Genomic DNA, 27,350 nt, shown 5'->3' with positions numbered 1-27,350 from the left:
TGTGAAACCAAATGCTAGGTTTACCGATATTCCGCTAAACTAAAGGTTTTCAGCTCGAGCTCCTTAATACAGTAAAATTGGTTTCAGGACCCTCAAACATCGCTTTGATTCGCACATACAAACCAAAAACGGAAAATAGTTCTTATTTCAAAAATGCTGTATTTGTCTTGCTTATTGAATATCTTTCAAACAGAGTACCGGATTAAGAGATAATTGTCGTGTCGTTGGCCGCATTTTTAATGCGAGAATACATCCATGCTATAAATGTTAGACTTTTTGCTCCACCGGCCCCAAAAGCTCTAGTAAAAGACAACATTTCGAAAATTGCGGCTATATATAGTAGTCTCCATGCGCACGCTTATCGGTGCTCATACTGTTTCCATCACCGGATATTTCCATTCGAACAGCTTTGTCCAGGTATTTTGCCTACACATACATTTTTTATTTCAGCGTTACGAATGGGAACATTTAAAAAGTGTATTTATTTAGTCGAATGCTTATTCATTTTTCGTCACAAAAATTGATATCAGATATTTTATATGATGCTGTTAGGGTCGGGAAAGTGACCTTCTGACTGAATTTAAAATACCATTCGAAAGGATATAAAAACAAGAAAGAGAGCAAACTTCGGCAAGCCGAAGTTCATATACCATTGCAGCTATTGCAATTATTAAATACTCTCGAAAACATTAAAAACTATCATTTACTTGCGTATATGTTTAAAAACTGTGAAGCTATGATGATTTGCAGCTCAATTATTCGATAGTTCCTATGGCAGCTATATGATGTCGTTTTCCGATTTCAATAAAATTAAAAGCCTAATTCTGAACTGTCAAATTATTAATAAGTCAAAAAGAATTTACAAAAAAAATATCAAAGTTACATTTATAAACAATTTTATTTTTTAAATAATTTTATTGTTTTAAAATCGGACGACTATAACATTAATCTTCCAAATGGTATAATCGTCCGATTTTGATGAAATTTAAACCAATTTTAACCATTACTAAATGTCGAAGAAATATAAAAAAAAATTTAAATCAAGAAAGAAAGCAAACTTCGGCAAGCCGAAGTTCATATACCGTTGCAGCTATTGCAAGAATTAAATACTTTTCAAAACATTAAAATTATTATTTACTTGCGTATATGTTGAAAAACATTGAAGCTATGATGATTTGCAGCTCAATTATTAGATAGTTATTTATGATATAGTCGTCCGATTTTGATGAAATTTAAACCGTAATTCTAAAATATTTAACCATTCCTATGTCGAAGAACTAAAAAAAAATTAAAAAACAGAAAAGTTATAATTTTTTTGTTTTTTTTTTTTTCGATTGTTCCTATGGGAGCTATATGATATAGACGTCCGATTTTGATGAAATGTAAAAGGTTGTTCTGAAATACTTAACCATTACTATATGTCAAAGAACTAAAAAAAAAATTAAGAAACAGCTAAGTTATTATTATTTTTTATTTTTTTTCGATTGTTTCTATGTGAACTATATGCTATAGTCGTCCGATCCGGCTCGTTCCGACTTACATACTACCTACAATAAAAAGACAACTTTTGGAAAAGTTCCATGCAGATAGCTTTAAAACTGAGAGACTAGTTTGCGTAGAAACGGACGGACAGACGGACATGGCTGGATCGACTCGCCTAGTGATGCTGATCAAGAATATATATACTTTATATGGTCGGAAATGTCTCCTTCACTGCGTTGCAAACTTCTGACTGAAATTATAATACCCTCTGCAAGGGTATAAAAAGTTAAATTACAAAAAAAAATAGTTTTTATATTTTTATTGTTCCGATGGGAGCTTTATGTTATAGTCGTCCGATTTTTATGAAATTTAAACCGTAATTCTAAAATATTTAAATTTTACTATATTTTAAAACAGCAAAGTTATAATTTTTTTCATTTATTATTCCGATTGTTCCCATGGGAGTTATATGCTATAGTCGTCCGATTTTGATGAAATTTAAACCGTAATTCTAAAATTTTTAGCCATTACTATTTGTCGAAGAACTAAAAAAAAATTAAAAAACAGCAAAGTTATAATTTTTTTTATTTATTTATTTTATAGTCGTCCGATTTTGATGAAATTTAAACCGTAATTCTGAAATATTTTACCATTACTATATGTCAAAGAACTTAAAAAAATTAAGAGGGTATTATAATTTCAGTCAGAAGTTTGCAACGCAGTGAAGGAGACATCTCCGACCCTATAAAGTATATATATTCTTGGTCAGCATCACTAGGAGAGTCGATCTAGCCATGTCCGTCTGTCCGTCCGTTTCAACGCAAACTAGTCTCTCAGTTTTAAAGCTATCTGCATGAAACTTTCCCAAAAGTTGTCTTTCTATTGTAGGTAGTATGTAAGTCGGAACGAGCCGGATCGGATGACTATAGCATATAGCTCCCATAGGAACAATCGGAAAAATAAACAAAAAAAAATTAAAACTTTGCTGTTTTTTAATTAGTTCTTCGAGATATAGTAATGGTTAAATATTTCAGAATTATGGTTTAAATTTGATCAAAATCGGACGACTATAGCATATAGCTCCCATAGGAACAATCGGAAAAATAAATAAAAAAAATTATAACTTTGGTGTTTTTTAATTTTTTTTTTAGTGCTTCGAGATATAGTAATGGTTAAAAATTTCAGAATTACGTTTTAAATTTCATCAAAATCGGACGACTATAGCATATAGCTCCCATAGAAATAATAAAATTATATAAAATAACTACCTAATAATTGAGCTGCAAATCATCATTGCTTCAATGTTTTTAGACATATACGATTTACTTGGGTATAATTTTAATGTTTTCAAAAATATTTAATTCTTGTAATAGCTGCAAGGGTATATAAACTTCGGCTTGCCGAAGTTTGCTTCCTTTCTTGTTTTTATTTATTTTTTCGATTGTTCCTATGGGAGCTATATGCTATAGTCGTTCGATTCGGCTCGTTCCGACTTATATACTACCTACAATAGAAAGAAAACTTTTGGAAAAGTTGCATGCAGTTCTTCGACATATAGTAATGGTTAAATATTTTAGAATTACGATTTAAATTTCATCAAAATCGGACGACTATATCATAGAAATAAAAAAATAAAAAATTAAGCGTCAAATCATTTTAGCTTCAATGTTTTTAAACATATACGCAAGCCAATCATTATTTTAATGTTTTCATGAACATTTTGCAATAGTTGCAAGGGTAAATAAACTTCGGGTTGCCGAAGTTTGCTTGTAGCGCTGGTAGCATAAACTGAACCCAGTTTCTGGCGCCATCTACGAGCAGGTGGCGGAATCAGTTCGTGGCAAATGTGGCGGGTCAACAGGGCTAAGTGTCAAGCACTGATCTGGAGAGAGCATTTCTATTCTTTCGCTGTTAAGGGGCTTGCCGCCATAATTGGGCGGCATCAGCGTTATTTTCCTTTTGAGCCTTCCACCAGAGAGGTTGATACCACAGTGAAAAGTTTATTTTATGGTGCAAGAAATATTCGATCGGAAGGAAGAGAGACGCTATACACAGCCAATAATTCAAAGTGCTGATAAAGCCAACGAACCTAGGTGAGTTATTGGGATAAAGGGCGGATAAAGAGATTTTTTTTTTAGACGCTTGCATGGGGGAAAAAAAAAAAGAGAAAAAAAATGTGATGGCAAAAATATAAGAAATTTATTTGTTCGCATTAGGCCTGCAGCTTTGCTGTATTTTTGTTCGCAACACCCGAACGAAGTGGGAACACTCAAGCCGATCATCGAAATCCGCCTACGCCTGGAGTTCTTCGAGGGAGGGGTGACAGTGGCAACGCGACCGCCTCGCAAAGCGAGCGGAGGAGTTCGGCGAAAAGTGCTAACTGAATTTTAAATTATGTAATTTCCCATGTCCCGACCCGATCTAAGGTGTTAAAAGTAATTGTGGCCCGTTGTGGCAGAGAAAAAAAAAAGAAATATCGGTAGTGCAAATTTGGCGGTGTAAAAAAAAAAAAAAGGAAAAGAAAAGAAAAGAAAAGCAAAAAAATGAGGGAAGAAATTAACCCGAAAATGTAGAAAATTTAATTTTAAGAGGAAAGAAAAAAGAAAAGGAAGATAAAAGAAAATCGAAAAAAAAGAAGAACTAAAAGCATGTGTTAAAAATAGTTATACAATTTAGTTATTAAGAATCAGATTTAATATTTCTTTTACATTTGTATATGTGAGAGTGATTTGAGTTTGTTTGTCATTTTACGCCGATGGAAAAAATGTAAATTCTCCTCTAGTTCCTTTTTGAAAGTGGAAGAAAAAAAGAAAAGAAATAATCCCCAGACTTGCCTGCCCCACGATTTTTTTTAACGTGAAAAAAAAGTGAATTCTTTTGCAGCATTTCAGCGACCTTCAAGAAAGCGCTTTCTTCGTTGGATCCGCAGCGACAATCATGGTGAGCGAAAACATATACATTTTTATTTAATTGTTAAAAAAAAAAAATGAAAAGCATAATGATTGCGTGGTGCAGTGCAAAATCGCGAGGAAAACTATTAAATGAGTAAAAGAAAAGCAAAAAAATATAGATTTTGAGTAAAAAAAAAAAAGAAAAAAAAAGATTTTTTTTTGTTAACTTTCAAAGGGAAAATAGAAAGAAATGGAAGAAAAAGTATAACTAAAACTATTGAGTGGAATTCGGGTGGGAAGAAACAGAGTTAACTCGAATCGCCCTGCATTCTTGTAGGTGAATATCGTAAATGGTCAGGTTCTTAGCTAACCAAATTAAATTTTTTGCCTCCTCCGTAAAGATTTATTTATTTTTTGTTAAATCAAATATCTTAGGTAATTACGAGCTTAACTAAGTTAGAATACCACATTATTATTAAGATCTGCACCCAAATCGTAGTTTATATTGTCTGTTATACATTATCTTACATTTTATAATTTTGCTATTTGTCTCATATTAATATATGTGTGTATCTGTTAAGAAATCATGGAGTGCTTCCAAGCTTTAGCTTACTGTCTTTCTTAGTCGATAAATAAATTTTTATAATGTTTTAAATTTTAATGTTTGTCCTCGGCGGACAATGCCTTGATTAACCAATGCCGCAAGGGGCTGTTCCGGGAGTGAAGGGAAGGGAGAACGGCCGATGGAAGGGTGGGCAAAGCCAGCCTCATTAACAGCAGAGGTGGAGATGCGGTAGTAGATCGAGTTAAGTGCCTGGCCTCTCTTGGCCAACTGCAATAGCCCAAAATGTAGGAGTGTGTTCGAAGTAGTTTTTTTGCTTGTCGCAGCACGCAAATTGAATTTGTTAATAATTATTTAGGCCGCCTTGATTTCTGAGCAAGAACAACACCCCCAATTGCTGACGAGCCAGAGCCGAGGTAAACATTGCGTGCGCTCAGTGGTCAAGCCCAACATCAGGCCGCAAAAACAAAATTTATCAATGTTCGTTACATTTATAAATTATTAGTCATTATATCACAATTATTAATATTATTCTGGCGCCCAACGTTAGGGCTGATTTTTTTTTCAGTGCAGTACCCAGACACACCTACACAAATATTCACTTTTATCCACAAAGGGTATAAATGTTGTCTTGACAAATTCTTACCTTCATGTTTTCACTTATTCTTGTTTTTGCTTAACACTGACTCAGGCGCATCGGAAAGCGGTAACCCAAAATTAAACAAAACAGTTTTGGTACCGACCACGGCTGAAGAAGAAGAGTAGCAAAATCATTGTCTTATTTTTACACACAGTTTATTTGAGTTTTTAGAGTTTAACTTTCAGCCGCATAGGATTTATAGGCCCACAGTTTTTTTCAACAGTTTGCCTAGCCACGTCTGTAATATAACACCAAATACTCATTCCGTAAAATAGAGTAGAATCAGTCACTTGTCAAACGCATCCGTTGTCAAATTTTTATTAAAAAAAAAAAAAAAAAAAAAATAAAATCAAGTGGCCACGTTCATAAACAACCTGGTATACTTTAATTACGTGGACGAAATTGTATGGATAACAGTTAGAGCGACCGCTCGCTGACCACAATCGCTATCGTAGTTGTTGTCGTTTGACTACAGATAAGCGCAGTCCGTACGCATGCCCAAGACAAAACCGTTGTTGTTTTTTTCTCGTTTTTTTTTATATTCTTTATGCACTTGACTTGGTCTATGTTTCAATTTGGTTTTTTGAGGGATTAGTCACGCTAGAGGCAAATTAATATTGTTTTCGAATTTGTTTAAATTGAATTATATTATATTTCGTTCCGTTTTTTTTGAGCAGAATTCTTTGAATTTTCACTTGCTTCTCACTTGTATTCAATGTTCTCGCCGCGGAGTCTGCATACAAACTAAATAAGCTTTAAGCAGAGAATTTGAGAGCAAAGCGAAAAGAGTTCGATCAGCTGTTCGACCACTGAGGGCATTGAACTTTAGGTAGATAAAACGAAAGGAGAGAATTAAAAGCAATTGGCAAAGACTGTTTTTTTAGGGTAGGTTAGTTATTAAAATATTTTTTGGGTATAATTATATATAGTCAATTATTATTTATCTTTAAAACTATATTTAAATATTTAATGAAAATGGGTGATGAGGAAGATGTTCCCGAGACCCCAGTAGCGATTTGAGCGCTCTGCGGAAAAACTTTAACCGTAATTACCACGTTTAGAACCAAATGCATGCACGAATTTCATAAAGCCTGTATTTTAGCGCATTCCAAAAAGAAAACCACATGCCCATCTTGCAATGTTGTTTGTTTCGAAAAACCTTCGCCTCCAAATACAAGGGGGCAAACTCGATCAAACCAAGAGAGCTCACCAGCTCCGTCTGCGTCTGGTCAAATACAAGAAAGTAACGCAGTGCAGTCAGAAGTAATAGCGAATGCCGTATCTCGAGCAGTTCGAGCAATGCAGAATGATTTATTAGCTCAACTGTCGGCGCAAATGGCTCAATTAATTCAAACAAATATTTCTGAACATTTGCGGCCGCTTAATGAAAACCTGTCTCAAAGAGGGGGGCTTGTGGGTGCTGGTAATGCGTATCCTTTTGGTCTAGGGAATGTCGATTTGGATGCTGGTCCTGGTCCCGGGTCTGCACACGGATCCCATAGAAGCGGAGTTTCCGAGCCATCGCAAAGGCCTGATAAGGTTGCTCATATTATGAATGGGTGGAAAATTCGCTTCAGTGGAAACGAAGACGGACTTAATATTGATTATTTTATCTATAGAGTCGAAGCTCTTACACGACAGACCCTGACATCGGATTTCAACACACTTTGTGGTAATGCAAGCATTCTGTTCGAGGGTAAAGCCCGAGACTTTTATTGGCGGTTCCACAAGACGGCTCCAATGCCATGGGGTTGGGATTTTCTTTGCCAAGCTTTGAGGAAGCAGTTTAGGGATACTCGAAGCGATGTTGACATTCGGGAGGCAATTCGCGATCGAAAGCAAAAGGAGAGAGAGAATTTCGACAGTTTTTATGACGCCATTATGCAGATGATGGATGGCTTAGAGGTGCCTATAGACGAGTAACTGTGGTTGAGATTCTCAAGAGGAATTTGAGACACGAAATAAGGCACGAGATTTTAAATTTATCCATTCATTCTGTAGATCGGTTAAGGGAAATTTGTCGCCGTCGTGAAAGCTTTCTGGATGAGGTCAGGAAAAATCAGGGCTATCAAAAGACAGTTCCTTTTCGCAAGCAAGTGGCGGAGTTAGTCGAGGAAATGCAGTTGGATGAGCCTGTAGAATTTTCAGATGTCGATGATGAAGAAGAAATCGGCGCTCTGGCATTAATATGTTGGAATTGCCATAAAGAGGGCCATCGATACCAAGACTGCGAGGATAAGAGAAGGATTTTTTGCTATGGCTGTGGGGCGAAAAATATTTTTAAGCCTTCCTGTGTTCGTTGCCAAAAAAACGTGAAAAAGGGCACGCAGTACCGCCAGCAACTGGGTGCTCCGAAAAACAAAAGCACGAATACAGAGCTGAGCCAATAGAACCGTCATGTAACACAAACATTTTTCCGAAGGATTCGAGCGGGCCGAAAACTTAGCATTTGGTTTGGCCTCAACTAATCGAAGCTCAGCTTATTGATAGTAATGTTGCAGCTCCAGCCAAACCCATATCTAGGCAGGCAAAACGCATGCGATCATATTGGCGATCCGTAATAACTATAAATACAATCCGGTTCAAAGGGAATGATAAACGACCTTATGCTGAGGTTCGGTTGTTGGACAGGATAGTTACAGGGCTGTTGGATACAGGAGCAGCAATCAGCGTGATCGGCGGAAATTTGGCAAAGCAAATTATTCGAAGTAGAGAACCTTTTAAGCCAGTTATGTCAGCAGCTTGCGCGGCAGATGGGAAAAAGCAGGAAGTGGTTGGGCGATTGCGCACATTAGTTACTTATAAGAATGTTAGTAAAGATTTAGATTTAAAAATAATACCTTCTTTAAGCCAAGATTTATATTTAGGAATCGATTTTTGGGAAAATTTTAATCTTCTTCCTCCGGATATGCAAATAAATGAAATTTCGTACGATTCTCATGAGCTATCTGCGGAGCAGAAGGCTCGTTTGGAAAAGGTAGTCGCTGAGTTTCCCTCATTTGCTGTGTAAGGGCTTGGAAAGACCACACTTATTTCGCATTCTATAGATATAGGCGATGCAAAACCAGTTAAACAGCGCCATTTCCCGGTATCTCCAGCAATCGAAAAGTTATTGTACGCTGAAGTAGACCGAATGATTAAGCTTGGAGTTATTGAGGAATCGAGCAGTCCTTGGTCTTCTCCAGTTGTCCTTGTTCAGAAGCCTGGCAAGGTGAGATTATGTCTCGACAGCAGGAAAGTCAATGCTGTGACGAAAAAGGACGCGTATCCTCTTCCACAAATCGATGGTATATTAGGCAGACTACCCAAAGCAGTATACATTTCCAGCTTGGACTTAAATGATGCTTATTGGCAAATACCGCTAGAGCCCAGTTCCAGAGAGAAGACAGCTTTTACCATTCCCGGAAAGCCGCTGTATCAGTATAAGGTCATGCCATTTGGGTTGACAAACGCATCACAAACAATGACCCGGCTCATGGATAAGGTAATTCCTCCATCGCTGAGAAATGAAGTCTTTGTGTATCTGGATGATCTGCTGGTTGTGTCAGATACATTTGAAGCTCATATGAGGGTTTTGAGTACAGTTGCTGATCATGTTTGCTCCGCTGGATTAACTCTAAATGTTGAAAAAAGCAAATTTTGTATGCGATCGGTCAAGTATTTGGGGCATTAGTTGGAGAAGGCGTGATTCGCACAGATCCTGAAAAGGTATCCGCCATGAAGGATTTCCCATTGCCCAAATCCTTAAAAGCACTTGAAAGTTTTCTCGGCATGGTGGGGTGGTATAGGAAATTTATTAATAATTTCGCTTCGGTGGCAGCTCCGCTAACTGATCTGCTAAAGCCAAAGAAAAAGTTTGAAATGACTATTGAGGGCCAGGAAGCATTTGAGAAACTGAAAGAGATGCTGTGTTCCGCACCAGTGCTTCGGAGCCCAGACTTTACAAAACCGTTTTTTGTGCAGTGTGATGCCAGCAAGTCCGGTGTGGGTGGAGTCCTGGTTCAGAAAACGGATGAAGGGGATGAATATCCAATTGCCTTCATGTCAAAGAAATTAAATAGATGTCAGAGGGCGTACTCGATTTCTGAACAGGAATGCTTGGCCTCAATTATCTGCATCAAAAGATTCCGCGCGTATATAGAAGGACATGAGTTTACGGTGATCACCGATCACGCATCCCTTAAGTGGCTTATGTCTCAGACGGATCTAAATAGTCGTCTGGCTCAGTGGGCATTAAAGCTTCTAGGCTTTAATTTTAAGATTGAGCATCGTAGTGGCAAACTAAATGTTGTTCCCGACGCGTTGCCCAGAGTGAACGAGCAGGAAGTGGCGGTTTTAGATGCCAGCAACGGATTGTTAGTCGATTTGCAATCTCCGGCGTTTAAGGGAAGTGATTACTTGGAAATGCAGGAAAAAGTCAGTGCCAACAGCGATAAATTTCCAGATTTAAGGGTTGTGGATGGTTTGTTGTACCGCAGGACTCAGCATGAGACAGGAGAGCTTATGCATGACACCTTCGCGTGGAAGCTTTGGATTCCAAACGATTTGATTCCAGAGGTTTTAAAGAAAGCCCACGACGACCCACTTGCATCGCACGGAGGCGTACACAAGACTTTAGAGCGAATTCGTAGGTACTACTTTTGGCCAGGACTAGTGGCAGATGTCAAAGAATACATTGGTAATTGCGATGTCTGTAAGAGTACAAAAGCACCAAATAGAGTACAGCGACCGCCGATGGGTACCGCTCCCGAGACGCAGAGATTTTTCCAGCGGCTTTATATTGATTTCCTCGGGCCATACCCTAGGTCTCGATCTGGTAATGTGGCCATATTTATAGTGCTGGACCACTACTCCAAGTTTGTTTTCCTGAAGGCAGTGAAGAAAATGACGGCCGACGTCGTAATAAAGTATCTGCAACAAGACTTTTTTCATACTTTTGGAATTCCCGAAACAATTGTGTCAGATAATGGTTCTCAATTCAAATCAGAACCGTTTCAAAAGTTGTTGAGGCAATATAGAGTTACCCATAGTTTGACAGCAGTCTATGCGCCACAAGCTAATGCGTCTGAGCGAGTCAATCGTTCAGTCATAGCGGCCATAAGGTCTTATATTCGGGACGACCAGAAAGATTGGGATGAGCATTTGAGTAGTATCTGCTGTGCGCTGCGTTCATCAGTGCATTCTGGAATAGGAACTACGCCGTATTTAGAAAGAATTTTAAGCAAAGCAGTTTCATGGGAGGATACAGTTCTAAGTTAGGGCCCGCTTATCTTAAGGCCAGAGTCCGGAAAAAACTTGGAAATGCCTGCTATGAGTTAGAGGATTTGCAAGGGCGATCAGTAGGACGTTTCCATGCCAAAGATCTAAAACAGTAACGAAGTGTTGCTACCAGCTTTGGTTGGATCTGTTTTGGGGTTGTCGGACCCCAGTCCAGATCTTAAGGGGGGCTTTTGTAGCGCTGGTAGCATAAACTGAACCCAGTTTCTGGCACCATCTACGAGCAGGTGGCGGAATCAGTTCGTGGCAAATGTGGCGGGTCAACAGGGCTAAGTGTCAAGCACTGATCTGGAGAGAGCATTTCTATTCTTTCGCTGTTAAGGGGCTTGCCGCCATAATTGGGCGGCATCAGCGTTCTTTCCTTTTGAGCCTTCCACCAGAGAGGTTGATACCACAGTGAAAAGTTTATTTTATGGTGCAAGAAATATTCGATCGGAAGGAAGAGAGACGCTATACACAGCCAATAATTCAAAGTGCTGATAAAGCCAACGAACCTAGGTGAGTTATTGGGATAAAGGGCGGATAAAGAGATTTTTTTTTAGACGCTTGCATGGGATAAGAAATTTATTTGTTCGCATTAGGCCTGCAGCTTTGCTGTATTTTTGTTCGCAACACCCGAACGAAGTGGGAACACTTAAGCCGATCATCGAAATCCGCCTACGCCTGGAGTTCTTCGAGGGAGGGGTGACAGTGGCAACGCGACCGCCTCGCAAAGCGAGCGGAGGAGTTCGGCGAAAAGTGCTAAATGAATAAATTTTAAATTATGTAATTTCCCATGTCCCGACCCGAACTAAGGTGTTAAAAGTAATTGTGGCCCGTTGTGGCAGAGAGAAAAAAAAGAAATATCGGTAGTGCAAATTTGGCGGTGTTAAAAAAAAAAAAAAAGGAAAAAGAAAAGAAAAGCAAAAAAATGAGGGAAGAAATTAACCCGAAAATGTAGAAAATTTAATTTTTAGAGGAAAGAAAAAAGAAAAGAAAAGAAAGATAAAGAAAATCCAAAAAAAAAGAAGAACTAAAAGCATGTGTTAAAAATAGTTATACAATTTAGTTATTAAGAATCAGATTTAATATTTCTTTTACATTTGTATATGTGAGAGTGATTTGAGTTTGTTTGTCATTTTACGCCGATGGAAAAAATGTAAATTCGCCTCTAGTTCCTTTTTGAAAGTGAAAGAAAAAGAGAAGAAATAATCCCCAGACTTGCCTGCCCCACGATTTTTTTTAACGTGAAAAAAAGTGAATTCTTTTGCAGCATTTCAGCGACCTTCAAGAAAGCGCTTTCTTCGTTGGATCCGCAGCGACAATCATGGTGAGCGAAAACATATACATTTTTATTTAATTGTTAAAAAAAAAAAAATGAAAAGCATAATGATTGCGTGGTGCAGTGCAAAATCGCGAGGAAAACTATTAAATGAGTAAAAGAAAAGCAAAAAGGAATATAGATTTTGAGTAAAAAAAAAAAAAAAAAAAAAAGATTTTTTTTTTGTTAACTTTTTAAAAGAAAAATAGAAAGAAATGGAAGAAAAAGTAAAACTAAAACTATTGAGTGGAATTCGGGTGGGAAGAAACAGAGTTAACTCGAATCACCCTGCATTCTTGTAGGCGAATATCGTAAATGGTCAGGTTCTTAGCTAACCAAATTAAATTTTTTGCCTCCTCCGTAAAGATTTATTTATTTTTTGTTAAATCAAATATCTTAGGTAATTACGAGCTAAACTAAGTTAGAATACCACATTATTATTAAGATCTGCACCCAAATCGTGGTTTATATTGTCTGTTATACATTATCTTACATTTCATAATTTTGCTATTTGTCTCATATTAATATATGTGTGTATCTGTTAAGAAATCGATGGAGTGCTCCCAAGCTTTAGCTCACTGTCTTTCTTAGTCGATAAATAAATTTTTATAATGTTTTAAATTTTAATGTTTGTCCTCGGCGGACAATGCCTTGATTAACCAATGCCGCAAAGGGCTGTTCCGGGAGTGAAGAAAAGGGAGAACGGCCGATGGAAGGGTGGGCAAAGCCAGCCTCATTAACAGCAGAGGTGGAGATGCGGTAGTAGATCGAGTTAAGTGCCTGGCCTCTCTTGGCCAACTGCAATAGCCCAAAATGTAGGAGTGTGTTCGAAGTAGTTTTTTTGCTTGTCGCAGCACGCAAATTGAATTTGTTAATAATTATTTAGGCCGCCTTGATTTCTGAGCAAGAACAACACCCCCAATTGCTGACGAGCCAGAGCCGAGGTAAACATTGCGTGCGCTCAGTGGTCAAGCCCAACATCAGGCCGCAATAACAAAATGTATCAATGTTCGTTACATGCTTCCTTTCTTGTTTATAGATAGTATAGATTTCATTTTATTTTCGAGCCATTATAGCTTTGGAGAGTTATTTAGCATTTAAAAATGCAATCCATTCCATATCTCTTTAGTTAGCATTTTATTTTTACTTGAATGAACAGAAACCTATGCTAGTCCAATTCGATTATAAAAATTCCTATTGGAAGGTTATTATTGTCATAATTATTTTGTGATCAGAGGACAGAACTGCGTTCATCGGTTTTTTAATATACAAGTCAATTGGGAACAGCTCCTGGTCATGGTGCTGACGTTCAGTAATAAAAGATGTACAAATTAAAAACAAGAAAGGAAACAAACTTCAACAATCCAAAGTTGCAGTATTTGCAAAAAAATCGATATTTATTCGTATATGTTCTAAACTGTCTAATATTAATTATAAAAGAATTATTTTTAAAAAAATTAAAAAATAAAAAGTAAAATTTTTTAATTTTTTTTTTTATATTTTATTGTTTTTATGGAAGCTATAAGATATAGACGTGCGATTTTGATGAAATTTAAACAGTATTTCTGAAATTTTAAACGTCTCCTTCACTGCGTTGCAAACTTCTGACTGAATTACAGTACCCTCTGCAAGGGTATACAAATATATATAATCTAAGAACAACAAATAAAGACAAATAAAGCGAATAAAGACTTTCAAGTTGAAAAAAATTGAAATCCAGAAGGCATTTACGTTTGACCAAAAATTTTATTACCATAGATAACCTATTACACCGATTTTAACAAAATTGACAAAGATATGAATTTATAATATAAAGGTGCCTAAACTTTAAGCCGCTTTAAAAAATAATTGGAACAAAATTAAAAAAAGCAAGAAAGACAGCAAACTTTGACAAGCCGAAGTTTATATACCCTTGCAGCTATTGCAAGAATTAAATGTTTTAGAAAACATTAAAATTATGATTTACTTGCGTATATGTTTAACAACATTGAAGCTATGATTTGCAGCTCAATTGTTAGATATTTGTATTATTTTATTTGTATTATTTCTATGGGAGCTATATGATTAAGTCGTCCGATTTAGATGAAATTTAAACCGCAATTCTAAAATATTTAACCATTACTATATGTCGAAGAACTAAAAAAAATTAAAAAACAGCAAAGTTATGATTTTATTTTTGTATTTTGTTTCCGATTGTTCCTATGGGAGCTATATGATATAGAGGTCCGATTTTGATGAAATTTAAACCGTAATTCTGAAATACTTTACCATTACTATATGTCAAACAACTAAAAAAAATTAAGAAACAACAAAGCTATAATTTTTTTTTACTTATTTTTTCGATTGTTCCAATGTGAGCTATATGCTATAGTCGTCCGATCCGGCTCGTTCCGACTTATATACTACCTGCAATAGAAAGACAACTTTTGGTAATTTAAACCGTAATTCTAAAATATTTAAATTTTACTATATGTCGAAGAACTAAAAAAAAATTTTAAAACAGTAACTTTATAATTTTTTCCATTTATTTTTCCGATTATTCCTATGGGAAATTTGATGAAATTTAAACAGTAATTCTTAAATATTTAACCATTACAATAAGTCGAAGAACTAAAAAAAAAATTAAAAAACAGCAAAGTTATAATTATTTTTTATTTATTTTTTCGATTGTTCCTATGGGAGCTATATGCTATTGTCGTCCGATCCGTCGATCGGAAATAGAAAGACAACTTTTGGGAAAGTTTCATGCAGATAGCTTTAATACTGAGGGACTAGTTTGCGTAGAAACGGACGGTCATACGGAGGGACAGACGGACATGGCTAGATCGACTCGCCTAGTGATGCTAATCAAGTATATATATACTTTATAGGGTCGGAGACGTCTTCTTCACTGCGTTGCAAATTTCTGACTGAAATTATAATACCCCCTACAAGGGTATAAAAAGGCATCAGCTACATTTTAACAGTTTCACACACACCTTAGCAAAATGGTGTATCCGAAAGGATGATAAGGGATATAACTGAAAAAGCTCGTGTTTTAGTTATAGGAGCCGACCTACAGAAACTCCAAGTAACGCACTTAAAGATTTTTTAAAAACACCATATATAATGGGGCATATCAAGAAGTCAAGTTTAAAATATTTAAAAGTTTTTTGTTCCACAGTATATGTTCATATTTAACTACGAAAAAGAAAGTTTGAGGAAAAGTCATAAAAAGGTATACTTGTGGGGTATGAACCAAATGGGTACGAAGTGTGGATTGTTGGAAAAGAAATATTTGTAACAGCAAGAGTTGTTTTTGAAACAAATATGATAAAATTTAGAGCTGTGGTTGGGAGGATATGCATCTTAATAATGAAGATGGTGAAAGTATTCAGTCAAATGTTGATAATGAAAACGTTCTCAGTAATAATGAGAAATCTGGTCAAGCAGATAAACAGCATAGTGATATGGTAGAATTCGAGATTGCCGATCCAGAAATGTCTGGTGAAAAGTCTTATGAAAAAGAAGACTTGGAATAGCAGATAAATATTAGAATATATCTTATCAAGATTTAATAAAAAATTGTGTTTTGAATACTCAATCTTTAATCTATTCTATTCCAAATAATTTGTCGAGGCTAAGTATAGAAAAGATAGAACATATTGGAAGGAGGCTATAAAAGAAGAACTAGGCTCACATTTGTTAAACAAACCCTGGTCAATTGTACAGAAGCCTAAAAAAAAAAAGAAATAGATTGTAAATGGGTTTTTCCAATCAAAAAAAATGAATTCGGTGAACCAACAAAATAGAAAGTCTGACTCGTTGCTTGCGCTTTTACGCAAGAATACTATAATGATACATTTGCACCTGTTGCAAGAATCTCGAGTTTTAAATTGATTATGTCCATAGCAAATCAACATGACCTTTTAGTTCATCATACGGATGTTAAAACAGCATTTAAATGGTATATTAAAAGAAGAAATATATATGCAAATACCCAAAGGTATTTGAAGTTTGTAGACTAAATAAAGCAATTTATGGTCTCAAGCAAGCTGCAAAGGTTGGTTTGAAACATTCGAGAAAGCATTGATAGAAATAGGTTTCGTAAATTCGCCAGTAAATCGTTGTATATATCTTTTTGATACGGGAGATATATTCTCTAATATATATATGTTCTTTTATATGTAGATGATTTAGTAATATCTACCAAAATAATAAAGTAATGATTGATTTTAAATTATATCTAATGAACAAATTTAGAATGACTGATTTAGATATGATTTAATTTTTATTAGGTATAAAATTTAACAGAAGTGATGTTAAAATAAGTCTTAGTCAGTACGCTTATATAAAATCTGTAATTTTAAAATATAATATGGATAATTGCAAAAATCACAAAATCTCAAATTTTAATGAGTTTTTGGTCGGCTATATGGATTCAGATTGGGGTGGAAGTGAATCGGATAGAAAAAATACTACAGGGTACTTATTCAAATGTTTGATTCTAATGTAATTTGTTGGAACACAAGGAAGCAAAGTTCGGTAGCAGCCTCATCAACAGAAGCTGAAAATATGGCCTTGTTTGAGGCAGTTAGAGATGCTATGTGGCTGAAATCCTTACTAGAAAGCTTAAAGATTAAAGTTATTAAACCAATTAAATTATATGAAGATAGCCAAGGATGTATAAGTATTGCCAATAACCCCTCATGTCATAAAAGTTTAAAGCATATAAATATAAAATATCATTTTACAAGAGAACAGGTTGAAAAGAACCTAATTTTGTATATTAAAAGCGTTATTCTAAACTATCAAATAATTAAAAAGTCTAAAAAAATTAAAAAAAAATTACAAAATTACAAAATAGAAAAGTTTTATTTTTAAACAAAATGTTTTTATATATGATATAGTCGTCCGATTTTGATTAAATTTAAAATGTAATTCTGAAATATTTAATCATTACTATATGTCGAAGAATAAAAAAAAAAATTATAAAACAGCAAATTTATAGTTTTTTTTCCTTTATTTTTCCGTTTATTCCTATGGCAGCTATATGCTATAGTTGTCCGATCCGGCTCGTTCCGACTTATATACTACCTGTAATAGACAGACAACTGCTGGGAAAGTTTTTGCAGATAGCTTTAAAACTGAGAGACTAGTTTGCGTAGAAACGGACGGACAGACTGACAGACTGACAGACGGACGGACGGACGGACGGACGGACGGACGGAGACGGATATGGCTAGATCGACTCTCCTAGTGATACTGATCAAGAATTTATATACTTTATAGGGTCGGAAATGTCTCCTTCAATGCGTTGCAAACTTCTGACTAAAATTATAATACCCTCTGCAAGGGTATAAATATTAAAACCCGAGCGGCAAATTTTATTCATTCACGAATAATTTACGGATAATTATCGGCAAATTCCTGCAAAAGAAATTTTTTAAAATGTTAAAGTTAAGTTTTTTGTACTGCCAACTTGATGTCAAGTTAGCAGAACAGAGTTTAAAAAAAAAAACCATTAAAACACGAGCGGCAAATTTTATTCTTTCACGAATAATTTACGGATATGTATCGACAAATTGCTGCAAAATAATTTTTCGAAAAGTTAAAGTTTAGTTTTGTGTAATGCTTACTTGATATCAGGGTTTGTTTTAAAAAAAAACAAGAAAGAAAGCAAACTTTGGCATGCCGAAGTTCATATACCCTTGCAGCTATTGCAAGAATTAAATACTTTTGAAAACATTAAAATTATGATTTACTTGCGTGTATGTTGAAAAACATTGAAGCTCTGATCAGCTTTCGTTGCGAGCAGACGCTTTTTTTATTTCGTTATGACCCCATTTACGTGCTCTGAGTGCAATGTTGCCGTTACGCATGCGCAACTTCGCGGTTTTGAGGCGGTTCGATGTTCATCATCTGTCCACAATCAGTTAAGGTGAGCCGATTCATCCACAGGGAGAGAGAGCACTTGGAATCGACCGTGGTGGACACATTGGGTGGTGAACCATTGCGTACATCTACCCCTGCCAAGCTTCCATCAAAAAAACCCCCAGTAATCGACGTCACTGGCTCTGACGTCATTATTAGTTCTCTTTCGTGCATCATTTATAACTGCAGTTCTCAACTTCATCACCAACAACAAATGCATAAGCTGGTGCTTAGGCCGCTCGCCCTCTACATCGTTCTTTCGAATCAAGGCGCGCAGCCGCAGCTGTTTTCGCAACAACAACAATACGGCGCTCTCTTCGGTGTTTCGCTCTCTCATCATCATGCAGCTTCATACACTCAGTCGCTCTTGACGGCTGTTTTTTACGAACGCATGCTCTCTCCACAAGATTCTCTTCTGTTGCCTCTCTTTGATGATGAGCTTTTTGCATTGCGCTCCCAAGGGCACTCTGGAAGTATCTGCAAGTTGGTCTTCTACGATTGTGCGAATGGATTGCAACTATAACCTTCGTAATGATAATCTTCCACTACCAATACGTATCCGGACTGGAATATTGCGTACGGCTCTGAATGGCTTTTTCGGACTTGCGAGGAAAAGGCCGCATGTGGATTTTACGATTGGAACTAATTGCCTTAAAATTTATTTTCAAAACATGTCTGGAATAAGAACTAAAACTCAGTCCGTCATCATGAGCACTTCCAACAGTGGTTATGACATAATAATATTGGTTGAAACCTGGCTCAACCCCAACTTCAACTTCAATGAGTTCTTCGATACTATCGCAAGGATAGAGACTTCAGCAGAATGAAGTGCGAGAGAGGTGGAGGCGTCATTGTGGCAGTCCGCCGTACCTTCTCCTGCTGCGCAGCTGTACTTTCAAACGAGGACTCTCTTCTGGACCAGTTGGCTGTTGAGGTATCTGGATTGTCTGGGAAGACTGTAATAGTTGCTTCTTGTATTTCCCCTGGAAGTGACTTTACGCTTTATCAGGCGCATATGAATAACATTGCCAGCCTACATGCCGGCATAGATGACACTGTTGGTCTTGTTGTGACAGGAGATTTAAATTTGGGATCTGTTGTATGGTCATGTGATCCGCAATCCCATGCTATGGTGCCTGGCAATGTACACCAGCCACATGAAATTATTGTTATCGATGATTGTTATAGTATGGGCCTCACCCAGATAAATTACATCTTTAATGATTTGCATAGGCTACTAGATTTAATATTCATCAATTCTATTGTTCATTCCTCGGTAAGCCTTGCTGAATTTAGTATTTCTAGTTGTGATGTTCATCATAAGCCCTTATGCTTTAATATTGAATTTTATAATTTCTTACCAGTTGTTAACTTTATTCCTATGTCTATGGATTGGGTTTCCTTGCTATCAAATGCTTGCATTGAGACCAATTACAATAACTTTCTTGTCGCTTTAAAAAATATTCTTGACAGCACTTGTTCAACCAAGGTACGGGGTTCCTTGGTATAAAAAAGGTCTCCAAAAATATAAAAATCTAAGAAATAAGTTTTACAAACGGTTCATTGGATCGTGATAGATATAGACATTATAAGCGGGAATTTGAGTTCCTTAATAAATTTCTATATTATCAATACATTTCCGACATTGAAAATAGCTTAAAGTCAAATCCAAATGTGTTCTGGAGTTTTATTAATTCAAAGAATATTACTCTTCCATACCGTCAACTGTATCATATAACAATACTACCGCTTATTCTGGGACAAATAATGCAAACTTATTTGCTTCCTTTTTTTCGGCCAATTTTGAGCCTGCTTGTGACTGGAATGACCAGCAAATTCTAAATATCATTCCAGAAATTTGTAATATTGGTTCCCTTGAAATTAATGATGAAGACATTTCTGAAGCTATTTCGCAATTTAAAGACTCCATTAAGCCTGACATTGATGGAGTTTCTTCATTTTTTCTTAAAACATTTTATCACAGTCTTCTTCAACCCCTTAAGATGATCTTCTCGTTTTCGCTACTTCAGGGTAAATTTATTTCTAGATGGAAAATTTCCAAAATTCTACCGGTTCATAAAGGCGGAAGCAAGTCTGAGGTTTCTAATTACAGGCCGATTGCTAAAATAAGCAATATTGCAAAGCTCTTCGAGCGAATTGTAGTTAAACAAGAAAGGAAGCAAACTTCGGCAAGCCGATATTTATATACCCTTGCAGCTATTGCAAGAATTAAATATTTTTGAAAACATTAAAATTATGATTTACTTGCGTATATGTCTAAAAACATTGAAGCAATGATGATTTGCAGCTCAGTTATTAGATAGTTATTTTTGTAAAATTTTATTATTTCTATAGGAGCTATATGATATAGTCGTCCGATTTTGATGAAATTCAAACCGTAATTCTGTAATATTTAACCTTTACTATAAGAACTATTAGAAAAATTTAAAAACAGCAAAGTTATAATTTTTTTTGTATTTTTTTTCTAGTTGTTCCTATGGGAGCTGATATAGTCGTCCGATTTTGATGAAATTTAAACTGTAATTCTGAAATATTTAACCATTACTATATGTCTTAGTACTAATAGAAAAATTTAAAAACACCAAAATTATAATTTTTTTTTATTTATTTTTATGATTGTTCCTATGGGAGCTATATGCTATAGTCGTCCGATCCGGCTCGTTCCGACTTATATACTACCTGCAATAGAAAGACAACTTTTGGGAAAGTTTCATGCAGATAGCTTTATAAGTGAGAGACTAGTTTGCGTAGAAACGGACGGACAGACGGACTTGGCTAGATCGACTCGCCTAGTGATGCTGATCAAGAATATATATACTTTATAGGGTCGGAGATGTCTCCTTCACTGCGTTGCAAACTTCTGACTGAAATTATAATACCCTCTGCAAGGGTATAAAAATTATCCCTCCTGATACGTACTTATGATCCTAATCAGCACGGGTTCATGCCTGGTCGTTCTACTACCTCAAATTTAGCTATTTTCGCGAAACATTGCATACAAGCCTTTGAGTTACATTCCCAAGTGGACACAGTTTATACTGATTTCGCCAAGGCTTTTGATAAGGTTTCTCACTCTGCCTTGCAAGCAAAACTCTTTTCTAAATTTGATCTCTTCTTAGTGGTAAACCGATCCTATCATGTTGAAGTCAGTTTGTTTGTTTCTAACCTCTTTGAAACAACCTCTGGTCTTCCTCAAGGCAGTTCTCTTGGTCCTTTGCTTTTCATTATTTTCATTAATGATATTTGTTTCTGCATTCAATTTGCCAAGTATTTTCTTTATGCGGAAGACCTTAAAATATACATGCCAGTGAATTCCTTAAATGACAGTTATTTGGTACAATCGGACTTGAACACAATCAGTTTATGGTGTATTCAGAACAATTTACCTCTCAACCTAAATAAATGTTATGTTGTTCGCTATAGTAAATGTATCTTAAATATTCTTTCTACATATGTTTTCAATAACCATTCACTCTCTGCACTTACTCAGATTATGGATCTTGGGGTCCTCTTCGACAGTAAATTATTGTTTATTAACCATATGAACCATGTTCTGCCGAAGGCATAAGCAATGTTCGGATTTGTCAAAAGAAACACCATACTTTTTAAGCACCCATACTCACGACTGACAGTGTTCTTAGCTTTTGTGCGTTCAAGAGTGGAACATGCTTCCTTTATTTGGAACCCGTCAAGTGTTGTCCATATCAATAGAATTGAGAGGCTGCAGAAAAAGTACCTAAAATTTGCACTTCAGCCGTTAATCTTTTCGGAACCTTTGCCACCTTACTCTAGCCGATGTTGCCTACTGCATACCTGCAGTCTATAAGATCGCCGTTCGATAGCGAGCTTGCTCTTTATCAATGATGTTATAATTGGTAATATAGATAGTCCATTCATATTAAGCTCAATTAAATTTAATATCCCCGCCAGGAGTCTCCGTACCATCATCCCATTTTTTGAAAGTTCTGCAAGGACTAACTATGCGCTTAATGAGCCAATCTTAAGAACTTTAAGACTTTTTAACTCTTTGCCACTAAGTACTCGATTGGTTTGGGGATCCAAGGAGGATGTGCTTAGGCAATTACTTAGGGAATATTTTTTATTTAATACTTAGTTTTAAGTTATGTTAGCTGATAGCCAGATAAGGATTTATCCATTGGCGAATAAATAAATATATAAATTATTAGATAGTTATTTTATATATTTTTATTTTTTCTATGGGAGCTATATGATATAGTCTTCCGATTTTGATGAAATTTAAACCGTAATTCTGAAATATTTAACCAATACCATAGTTTGAAGAACTAAGAAAAAAATTAAAAAACAGCTAAGTTATAATTTTTTTCATTTTGATGAAATTTAAACCGTAATTCTAAAATATTTAACAAATACCATATTTTGAAGAACTAAGAAAAAAATTAAAAAACAGCTAAGTTATAATTTTTTTTTATTCTTTTTCCGATTGTTCCTATGCTAACTTGATATCAAGTAAGAGCATTGGATAACTTTTAAAAAAATTGAGCGCCAAATTTTTTTCTTTCACGAATAATTTACGGATAATTAACGGCAAATTATGGTAAAACAAGAAAAAAAAGCAAACTTCGCCAAGCCGAAGTTCATATACCCCTGCAGCTATTGCAAGAATTAAATACTTTTGAAGACATTAAAATTACCATTTACTTGCGTATATGTTGAAAAACATTGAAGCTATGATGATTTGCAGCTCAATTATTAGGTAGTTATTTTATATATTTTTATTATTTCTATGGAAGCTATATGATATAGTCGTCCGATTTTAATGAAATTTAAATCGTAATTCTAAAATATTTAACCGTTGCTATATGTCGAAGAACTAAACAAAAAATTAAAAAAACAGCAAAGATATAATTTTTTTTTTTTATTTTTTTTCCGATTGTTCCTCCGATTTTGATGAAATTTAAAATTTAATTCTAAAATATTTAACCATTACTATAGTAAAAATAATAATTATTAATAATAATAAATGTAATAAAAAAAAAAAAATATATATATATATATATATATATTATACATATACAGCTGCGGCAAAAAAAATAGCACTGCGTCATATAAAATTTGTTGATGCAATACATCTTTTGTTTTATGTGTAATTAGTTTAAAAATTTTGTTGTACAGTATAGGCTTACATGTGATCTCTCTGAGAGTAATGAGTTTATGCTCAATTGGCGTACGGTTTTTTCTGTATAAGGCATCTCAGCAAACGAAGTGTAAAAAAGAGCGGCAAAAAAAATAGCACTGATAACGGTTTTTTTGAGATTCCGAAGAGCAGTCTGCAGGTGATCGGCGACATGATGATGTAAAAAGCGAGGGCCCTCCCCTACAGATATTCTCCAGAAGCTTTTTGTTTAATAAATTTTGTTTTGAGGTGTTAACTGCAATTCTTTAATTATAGTTTTCTTTATAGTTGAGATTTCTGATTGAGTTGTTTTTTTCTTGCAGTAGTTTCCAGAATTTTTTGTTGTTTAGTAGGTTTTGTTTAAGCCTTTTATTCACACAAAAAAAAATAGATTTTTTGTTTAAATTTATTTTTCACACAAAAAAAGATGAGCTTTCATTAATTGCAATTTTCGAGTTATTCTCGCACAGGTTTCTGATTGAGTTTTTTCACAGATTTATTTTTTCTTAGAGGTCTGCGGCTTGCAGTTAGTCTCCAGAATTTGATGTTGCTTAATCTTTTTTTCCACACAAAAAAAAGAGCTTTTATTAATTGTTATTTTTTTTGTTATTCCCGCACAGGTTTCTGATTGAGTTTTTTACAAAAAATTATTTTTATAATTTTTTTATTTTTACGGGTTACAGAATTTGTTGTTGTTTAACTTTTTTTTGTTTAAATTTTTTTTCCTCACAAAAAAAAGAGTTTTTATTAATTGCAATTTTTGAGTTATTCCCGCACAGGATTCTGATTGAGTTTTTTACAAAAATTTATTTTTATAATTTTTTTTATTTTTACGGGTTTGCGTTTTACTCTTTTGGGCGCCAGTAAGTACAAGACTATATTTCGTTAGAATTTATAATCTTTATTAATTGGAATTCTCCCGTTCGTTGATTGACATTAATTAGGAATCCGTTTGGATAACTATAATTTATTTATGGAATTAATCCCGTTTATTGTTATTAAATTTATCCGGGAATCCGTTTGCATTTCTCTCGAGTCTGTTAAGAATTAATTAATGCTAACTTAAATGTTCTCCAAGAAAGCCGGGCAGAAGGCCCGACGTCGGCAGCGACGAGCAGAATTGACGGCAGCGCTATGGGCAGAGTGCTAGCCTTGTACTTCGCATCCGCTGCCTAGCCCGCTGCATTACTCTTCCGCCTTGGTCAGCTGGACTAGCATGGCACCGCTGACTTAGCGCCTCGTGCCCGGTGCTTTCCCCTACCACTCAGGGACTCGGGTTTTGTATTTCATTCTTATAGACCGCTGATTTGGAGAATTGCATCCGGTCTTGCATGCTAACTTATATAACTGTGCTAATGAATTCACTTAACACTATTGTTATGTGGCTTTATTAACTTGTATACATTTTGGTTTATGGTTAAGTTCCTGCAGCCTGACCTGAACCACTGCAGAGCATATATATACCATATATATATATATATATATATATATATATGTATATGATATAACAAAAAATGGTAAGTGTGCGCCTTCGACTCATTGTCAAGCGCTTGTAACTATAAACATATAATACTATCTACGTGCAATGTTGACCTATGTTTTCCTTTCAATTATTTACATTGTCAATTTTCGAACATCATCTTATTTTAACCTTTATAGTCTAACCTAGAAATCCTAATGAATACACCTTATACATAATAGTTTAATTTCGTATTAATACAAGTATTTTTATATAGTCAAAATCAGTTTTGGCTTAATCAACAAAACACTTATTATATATATAATACATATTTAATTTTTCAATTTAAATCACACCTTTTTTAAATTAAATATTTTGTAATATATTGTAATGTGAAACATAATTCAACGATGTCTTGGTATTACCTTAGTTGTAAAAAATAATTTTGTCTATGTTATTAACATAACATCCATTAATTTTAAATATCTAAAAAAAATTGTAATTTCCTATCATGCAGCCTTCAAAGTCATCAACTTCTGCAACAGGCAGAATTGTGTGGCCCCTCAATCAGCACTTTTAAGTTTCAGAATTGGCTGTGACTTGAGTACCCTCTTAGTACACCTCTTTATCTTCACGTTAAGGAAAAGAAAAATAACAAAAAATGATTTAGAGAAAGATAACTTAGTGAAAATCTGCCAAGTGGGCCACCTAAAACTAAAAGGTCCGATTTTCATGGTCCGATTTTTTGCTTTTTGGGTTCACAACACAAAATAAAAAATTTCATTTTGTCCGGTTTTGAGAATTTTGAAGTTTTACGGAAGTTACAGGGGCTTTAAAATTCAAACTTAGTCACATTTTTGAAAAAAAAACACTTAATCTTTATTTAATAACTTTTGAATGGTAAGAGCTATATTGATGATTTCTTTAGCAATTACTGCATAAATATATTTCCTTGGTATAAAAAAAATGTAATTAAGAAAAAAAAAATTTTTATATATGTAGGAGATAGGGGGTTTGGCTCGTCTGCCATTATGGAATTATATTTTTCAGCGCAGCGAGTCGCAATGGTTTCTCTGCACGAGCGTCTGTTTTGTTTCGCAGGCTTTCTTGAACTGCCTTCCTCTCGCTCATTATTCTCTACCTCTCATTGCGCCACGCTCAGTAGGGATTTCGCTCTCCTTCCCCACCGCGCACTCATTCAAAAGCTTCTCTCTTCCTTATTTCTTTTTAACTTCGTTTATTCAATACACTCAGAGACTTACAAATAATATTTCTTCATTATATTTCAAATTAATCTTCGACATATACAAAAGCTGTGGAAGTAAGATGACGGAGCGCACAGCACTCGGCAACAGCAGTCGACAGTCTTTTTTTTCCTACACCCGTCGCGATATGTGCATAAAGTTAGAAGTACAAATTTCAAAATCTAAACTTTTTTTTACCATAATTTGCCGTTAATTATCTATAAATTATTCGTGAAAAAAAAAAATTTGGCGCTCAATTTTTTTAAAAGTTATCCAATGTTCTAACTTGATATCATGTTAGCAGTACACAAAATTAAACTTTAACTTTTCGAAAAATTTATTTTGCAGAAATTTTCCAAAACTGGCCGCTCGTGTGAAGTAGAACCCTCCTGATCACACTTTTAAAACATCAAGTTATTTTGTATTTTTAAGTTTGATTCTTTATTCGGCGAAGCAGCAATGGTGCCGCTCCAACGTTTTAGTTGTTTCTTATTCTTACATTATTATTGTAATTCTAAGTAAGGCTAAGTCTCGTCGCTGCGCTGCCCACAGACGGCGGCAGAGAGACGGCTATGTATATGCTTAAGTATATGGGCTATGCTCTCTTAAGCGGGTGCGCGAGGTATATGCACATGAGGTCCGTTTGTGTTGCAATTATGCTATATATTAAACAATTAAACATAATTACTAGAAAATAACTTCATTTTATTACGTTATTTTTCAAAAGGAGGGAGATGAAGTATGCACACATATTGAATACCCACTGTACCAAGAGTACTTAAAGGGTACACACTGTAACACTTTGTTGCAGTATTTACATAATCAAACATGACCCGGTCATAAACCCAAGTGTCCGAAATATGAACCGATCGCTATGTTTTGCACTACACACCGAAAGTGCTAAAATGGAATCTAAAAGTATTAGTATATATTATTAGAACTTTTTTGGTTGATCAGACCATTGCTAATTATTTAGTTAAAAATTATGAATGAAAATTCTTTAACAAATCCTTATGAACTGTTTGTTTTTTATTTTTATTATATGAAATTACTATGTTATCATTTTCTTCTATGCTTTCTCCTATTTTTAAATCAAAATTTAAAGTGTTTTTGTCATAGCTAATTTTTTGTTCATGAGCTTCTAACATTAATCTAGCTCTCTTAAATGCTTGTTCTAGTCTAAACATAGATTCTTTAGCATCGTCTTCTATATTATATAGGAGTTTTATCTTATCTATACTATTAAAATGTGTAGGTTAATTTGAAGTTTTACCAAAAACATACTCATATGGGCAATAGTCATGTGCCATAGAGGGGGTTGTATTAAAACAATACACGAAGTATTTGAGCCACATGTACCAATCTGTTTTGTCAACTGAGATGTATGATCGGATGAACTTATTAAA

General features: G+C 35.0%; 1 protein-coding gene and 1 long non-coding RNA gene across 21 annotated transcripts in view; one reads left to right on the top strand and one right to left on the bottom strand.

Moving 5' to 3' along the window:
- Positions 1-27,350, bottom strand: part of LOC128263826 (uncharacterized) — a 457,572-nt gene that overhangs the window by 326,671 nt on the left and 103,551 nt on the right. The window lies entirely within an intron of this gene.
- On the top strand, positions 789-20,996 carry LOC128263833 (uncharacterized). The gene is made up of 2 exons (XR_008268533.1): positions 789-847; positions 20,880-20,996. It is a non-coding gene; the product is annotated as an uncharacterized LOC128263833 (long non-coding RNA).

The sequence above is a fragment of the Drosophila gunungcola genome, unplaced genomic scaffold (assembly GCF_025200985.1).
Source record: "Drosophila gunungcola strain Sukarami unplaced genomic scaffold, Dgunungcola_SK_2 000019F, whole genome shotgun sequence".
NCBI classification, from domain to species: domain Eukaryota; kingdom Metazoa; phylum Arthropoda; class Insecta; order Diptera; family Drosophilidae; genus Drosophila; species Drosophila gunungcola.
Note: the sequence above shows the minus strand (reverse complement) of the source record. Positions and strands in the feature narration are given on the sequence as shown.